Genomic DNA, 6223 nt, shown 5'->3' with positions numbered 1-6223 from the left:
CCCTAAGTAGAACACACTCTGAATAGTAAGCCTCTGTTTTATGTGTTGAGTCAAGTCATAATTCACCCTGAATAGTTAGCCACTATTCCATTAGCAATTAGCTACTCATGGATGCAGATATGCAGTTAGTTTCAGTTCAATTAGCCTTGAATGGTTAGCGTCAGCATAATTAGCAATTAGCCACAGTGTAATAAGCAACTATGCCAGTAGTCCAATAGCCCACATTCAAATATCCTGGAATGGTTAGCCTAGCCGGAGAGCTTTTATTATTGAATGGTTAGCAATTAGCCTAAAATTGCCTTATGATTACCCCCCTTATTACTTACGGAAATGTTTTTCCACTTGTATGTGAATGTACCTAATGTACCTTGCATGACACACACCCAGAAATTAGGGCCCTGTGTTTTGTGCAATTATGTGACATGCCTGGCTTTTAAATATTTTCCAGAAATCACGGTTGGAAGATTTGTGAAATGAGGAGGGAATAAGAACGAAATCCGGGATCCTGGAAAAACTGACAGTTTGGGAAAAGTATGGAATTTTGTAACCCTACACCTGATTCAACTACTTGACTAATCTTGGTCTTTGACCTAGGCTAATATAGACCAAAAGTGAAGAGAAAGATTGTTTGAGGTGAGTGGAAAGCTGTTGAGCGTGAAACCTCTATGGCAACTCTTGTGCCAACACTCTCCAGTAAGTGTGCGTGTGTGTGTGTGTGTGTGTTGTGTAGCCTCGTGTTTGCCTGCCTGTATTTCTATCCAAAGTGGGAAAATAAGAACTTGAATAGTGAGGGAGAAAGGGCTGAGAGCTTTCTTTGAAGGAGAGAGGGAGGCAGGGAGGGAGGGAGGCAGGGAGGGTAAATAAAGGGGGCAATAGAAGCTACCAACCCCCACCCCCTCCCTCACTCTACCCCACCCCTCTCTGTGCTGCTACCCCATCCTGCCCACTCCCCTTCTCCGTCCTACCTCACTCTACCCCACCCCTCTCTGTGCTGCTACCCCATCCTGCCCACTCCCCTTCTCCGTCCTACCTCACTCTATCCACCCTCACACACTTGTCTTTTGTGTGGCAGGGAACCCAAGGAACAATCCTGACTCTCTTTTCCCAAAATAAGCCTGAAGTGAGAGAGGGAGCGCAGAGTAAAGCTAGGGTGAGGAGATTGGACCTGGGAGGTGCACAGCCCCTAGTTATAAGCTGTGGGAGTGGGAGTGCACTGCACTTACCTCTCAGCCAAGCCGACTAGAATAGCCTGCCTGCCTGTACTGCCTACCTGCCTGCATGTACTGCTTGTCTCTCTACTCTCGCTCGCTCTCTCTCTCTCTCTCCTTCCCTCCTACTTTCCACCCCGGAGTGTGAGAGCGCTGAGATTCAGAAGGTGCGCCTCAGATCCACTTTTAGTCAGCCTGAAGACGGCATAGACGTTTTCCCCTCCTTTCTCGCTCTCACTCTGTCCCTTTCTCAGAGTCTCTCTCTCTCACTCGCTCATTTTCTGCAGAAGCACATGGACTAAATTTCCTCCAGAGAGACAGAGAAAGAACCAAAAGAAAAATACAATTTGTTCCACCTGCAGTTGGTGAAAATATTCATTTTTTTTCTGTTGTTGTTGTAGTCCCCCCTCCCTTCCTCTGCACATGTAAACTAACTCAGCTTTAAAACCAGAGGCATTTCTACGTTTTTATTTATTTTTGATTCCTTTTTGTTGTTGTTGATATTGACTGATCTGATACCATCCCAATTTCTCCGGGAGACATGCGTGGCTGAAGGAGGAGAGGAGCCAGAGGACCCACCTGAAATTACCACCTCACTGACACCCACACACATCACATTCCTCCATCTAACCTTCAACGCTCGGTGGAGAGAAACGCAAGGTAAGCCCCCCGCGTCCTCTTCCCTCCTTACGTGTCCCTCCATTTCCTCTCATCCCTCCATCCTGTCATCCCTTGCTTTTTCCTTATATATCACATTTCGCCACAGGGCAGGGAGCGAGAGACCCGTGAGCCAAAGGCAACAGAAAAGGCAGAAAGAAAAACACATGGAGCAATAACTCAGTCATGGGACCTGCATAATACTCTGTGGTGCTGAGCTACAGCTAGCGCTAGCAAATGGCAGGAGTTTAATGCCTTTAAGATTAGAAACTACCAATGCAACTCTTGTACCCAATTATCTCCCTGTATGTCACATTTGTATTCCATCAACTGTTATAGTAATAATATTAGACATTTCATTATTACGCGTCATTATGGTTCCTCGTAGCGTGACTTTCAGGCATCCTGCTCTCTCTCTCTTCCGCTCTTTCTATCTTTCTTTCTTTCTCTTGTTCTCTCATTCATGCAGCTGTTTATTTATTAGCATGATTGTGTGCACGAGGGTCTGTGTATGTATATATGTGTGACTATGTATGTGAGTGTGCGTTAGTTCCATGAACATGTAAGGACGGCCAGTTGGTCTCTCACAGCGACACAGGTTTCCTTCATATGAGGTGGGAGGGTGTGTCTCTGTCTCTGCCTTCTCATTGGTGGATTATCCCAAGACAAATTGAAGGCAAAGTGTTGCATAGTGTCTACACCTGTATGTTGAGCTCCACTCTTAGAAAAAAAAAAATTGATGTCTCAAACCTAAATTCTGTCAGCATAGGAAAACCCTTCGAATAACCCTATTTGGTTCCAGGTAGAACCATTTCCACAGAGGGTTCTACATGGAACCCAAAACTTTTCTACCTGGAGCCAAAAACGGTTCCCCTCTGGGGAAAGCTGTGGAACCCGTTTGGAACCCTTTTTTCTAAGAGTGTATTGTCTATATGGCACACGTGTGAATAAGATGAGTGTTACTGCTGTAAAGAGGGACTTTTGTTATATTTGTCGTCTACCCTCTTTTCCCCGTCTTTGTCCTCTACTCTCCTCTCCTGGCTGGCTCGCTATTGTAGCCCCCCTCGTCCACGTTCCGTCTGCTCTCCTTCTGTTCCCCCATCTCTCTCTCTCTCTCTCTCTCTCTCTCTCTCTCTCTCTCTCTCTCTCTCTCTCTCTCTCTCCCTCCTTGTGTCTCTCTCAGTTTCTCTCTCTCTCTCTCCCTCTCTTTCCCTCTGTCTCTCTCTTGGTGCGCTGCGACGCTCCTGGCATGCAGGATTACATTCCTCAGAAACGACATCCCTCCATCACTGAGAAGGAGGAATATTCAGGACTCTGAGTCATACAGCGGGCAATGTGACAGACTCTGAGAGATAGAAAGAGAACGACAGAGAGAGAGAAAGAGGCAGAGAGAAAGAGAAAAACAGAGGAGCATAAAGTGCGAAATAGAGAGCAAGAGGGAAAGACAGAGAAATAGAGAGAGAGAGAGAGAGAGGCCGAGAGAGAGAGAGAGAGAGAGAGAGAGAGAGAGAGAAAGGCCGAGAGGAAATTGGGGAGATAGAAGAGAGGGGAAAAGGAGAGAGGGTCAGAAAGGAACAGCAAAAATGCTTTCATAACACATGCCGTGAAATAGGATTCGATGAAAAAAGAAAATGCTGCTGTACACTGTAGCAACAGTCTAGCATAAGAACAGAACACTCACAGAAGTTACAAAAGAATAAAGACATTACAAATGTCATATTATGTGCAAATAGTTCAAGTACAAAAGGGAAAATAAATAAACATAAATATGGGTTGTATTTACAATGGTGTTTGTTCTTCACTGGTTGCCCTTTTCTTGCTGCTGTGATGGCACACTGTGATATTTCACCCAGTAGATATGGGAGTTTATCAAAATTGGGTTTGTTTTTGGAATTCTTTGTGGATCTGTGTAATCTGAGGGGAAAGATGTGTCTCTACTATGGCCATACATTTGTCCGGAGGTTAGGAAGTGCAGCTCAGTTTCCACCTCATTTGTGGGCAGTGAGCACATAGCCTGTCTTCTCTTGAGAGCCAGGTCTGCCTTTCTCAAAAGCAAGGCTATGCTCTCTGAGTCTGTATATAGTCAAAGCTTTCCTTAAGTTTGAGTTAGTCACAGTGGTCAGGTATTCTGCCACTGTGTACTCTCTGTTTAGGGCCAAATAGCATTCTAGTCTGCTCTGTTTTTTGTTAATTACTTGACATGTTGGAAGAATTATCATTTTGTTTTCTCATGATTTGGTTGGATCTAAGTGTGTTGCTGAACAGAGCCCCAGGACCAGCTTGCTTTGGGGACTCTTCTCTAGGCTTATCTCTCTGTAGTTGATGGTCTCTCTCTCTCTCCTCTCTCCTCTCTCTCTCTCTCTCTCTCTCTCTCTCTCTCTCTCTCTCTCTCTCTCCTCTCTCTCTCTCTCTCTCTCTCTCTCTCTCTCTCTCTTCTCTCTCTCTCTCTCTCTCTCTCTCTCTCTCTCTCTCTCTCTCTCTCTCTCTCTCTCTCTCTCTCTCTCTCTCTCTCTCTCTCTCTCTCTCTCTCTCTCTCTCTCTCTCTCTCTCTCTCTCTCTCTCTCTCTCTCTCTCTCTCAAGTAGTCATAAAGTAGTCAGTCATAAAGTAGTCATCATCAACTACCTCTTTCCCTACTGTTTTTATTTATTTATTTTGCTCCTTTGCACCCCATTATTTCTAGCTCTACTTTGTACATTCTTCCACTGCAAATCAACCATTCCAGTGTTTTACCTGCTATATTGTATTTACTTCGCCACCATGGCCTATTTTTGCCTTTACCTCCCTTATCGCACCTCATTTGCTCACATTGTATATAGACTTATTGTTCTACTGTATTATTGACTGTATGTTTGTTTTACTCCATGCGTAACTCTGTGTTGTTGTGTGTGTCGAACTGCTTTGCTTTATCTTGGCCAGGTCACAATTGTAAATGAGAACTTGTTCTCAACTTGCCTACCTGGTTAAATAAAGGTGAAATAAAAATAAATTACTAAAAATGCCAGGTATTCCTGAGGCATGGTCCTAGGGCTCAGGTCCTCCGAGAGAGAGAAAGAAAGAGAGAAAGACAAGAATTAGAGCATACTTAAATTCACACAGGACAACAGATAGGACAGGAGAAATACTCCAGATATAACAGACTGACCCTAGCCCCCCGACACATAAACTACTGCAGCATAAATACTGGAGGCTGAGACAGGAGGGGCCAGGAGACAGTGTGGCCCCATCCGATGATACCCCCAGACAGGGCCAAACCGGCAGGATATAACTCCACCCACTTTGCCAAAGCACAGCCCCCACACCACTAGAGGGATATCTTCAACCATCAACTTACCATCCTAAGACAAGTCCGAGTATAGCCCACAAAGATCTCCGCCACGGCACATCCCATGGGGGGGGGGCAACCCAGACAGGAAGACCACCATCTTTTCCACTACCACCCCATTCCATGCTCTTTTGGGCTCTATATCTTATGCTGTGCCAAACTACCACCCCCTCCCCAGGCACGCGAACAGGCCGTAATAGCAACACCATGCCATGACCATGGCAACCCCATACCGCTGCAATGGATTCTCTGGTCTCTCTGGTCTCTCTTGGGTTTTACGGTGTCATTTGGCTCCAGTGTGTATGTCTGTATGTGTCTATGTGTGTGTGTCTGTATGTGTCTATGTGTGTGTGTCTGTACGTGTGTGTGTGTGTACGTGTGTGTGTGTACGTGTGTGTGGCACATTACTTCACTGCGACTGACAGACTCCAACAGCTCTATCCACTGACTGCTTTTGATATAAAGACCCAGCGGTGACCAACAGCGCTCACACAGCGGTCACGCTGAATACCCAAAAACAACACACACACATGCACGTAGACACACAGACACACAGACACACACACACACACACACACACACACACACACACTCCTCAAAGTCCTCCAAGCCACACAAAGACACTACATTCACTAACATATTAAACATACACACCACTTTCCTCAGCCAGACCGCCCGCTTGCCTGGTTCTGGGCGATTCACGCCCCACTGAAGTCACTTTATAAGCCGTAACGTGTTGAAGTTCCGTCTGTTCAAGGGAGACTTTCGAAACACAGTCAGCTTTCCATTTGTTCCCCCTTTCTATTCTATTAGGATAACTGAAGCTCTCTTTTCAGCCTCCAAACCCATAACTCTGGAACCAAACTAGACCTGCAGGCACTTTGGCTTGATTTACTACACCAGGGATAGACAGAACGAGACAAAGAAAGAGAAAAAAGGAATCCAATTCCATCATTGGTGTTTTTTTCTTCATTCAGATGATAATGGCTTACTGTAGATTTAAATCCCTGACTGGGTCTCTCTGCAGGAGGAGA

General features: G+C 45.5%; 1 protein-coding gene across 1 annotated transcript in view; it reads left to right on the top strand.

Annotated features, from left to right (window-relative positions):
• The first annotated feature begins 1160 nt into the window (after window positions 1-1160).
• The window catches only part of LOC109907269 (collagen alpha-2(VIII) chain), a 111297-nt gene continuing 106234 nt past the window's right edge, over window positions 1161-6223 (top strand). The window contains exon 1 of the mRNA XM_020505147.2: window positions 1161-1868. The gene's annotated coding sequence lies outside the window, so the exon portion shown is untranslated. The remainder of the gene's footprint in view (window positions 1869-6223) is intronic.

Source organism: Oncorhynchus kisutch, linkage group LG17 (assembly GCF_002021735.2).
Source record: "Oncorhynchus kisutch isolate 150728-3 linkage group LG17, Okis_V2, whole genome shotgun sequence".
In the NCBI taxonomy this organism is placed as follows: domain Eukaryota; kingdom Metazoa; phylum Chordata; class Actinopteri; order Salmoniformes; family Salmonidae; genus Oncorhynchus; species Oncorhynchus kisutch.
Note: the sequence above shows the minus strand (reverse complement) of the source record. Positions and strands in the feature narration are given on the sequence as shown.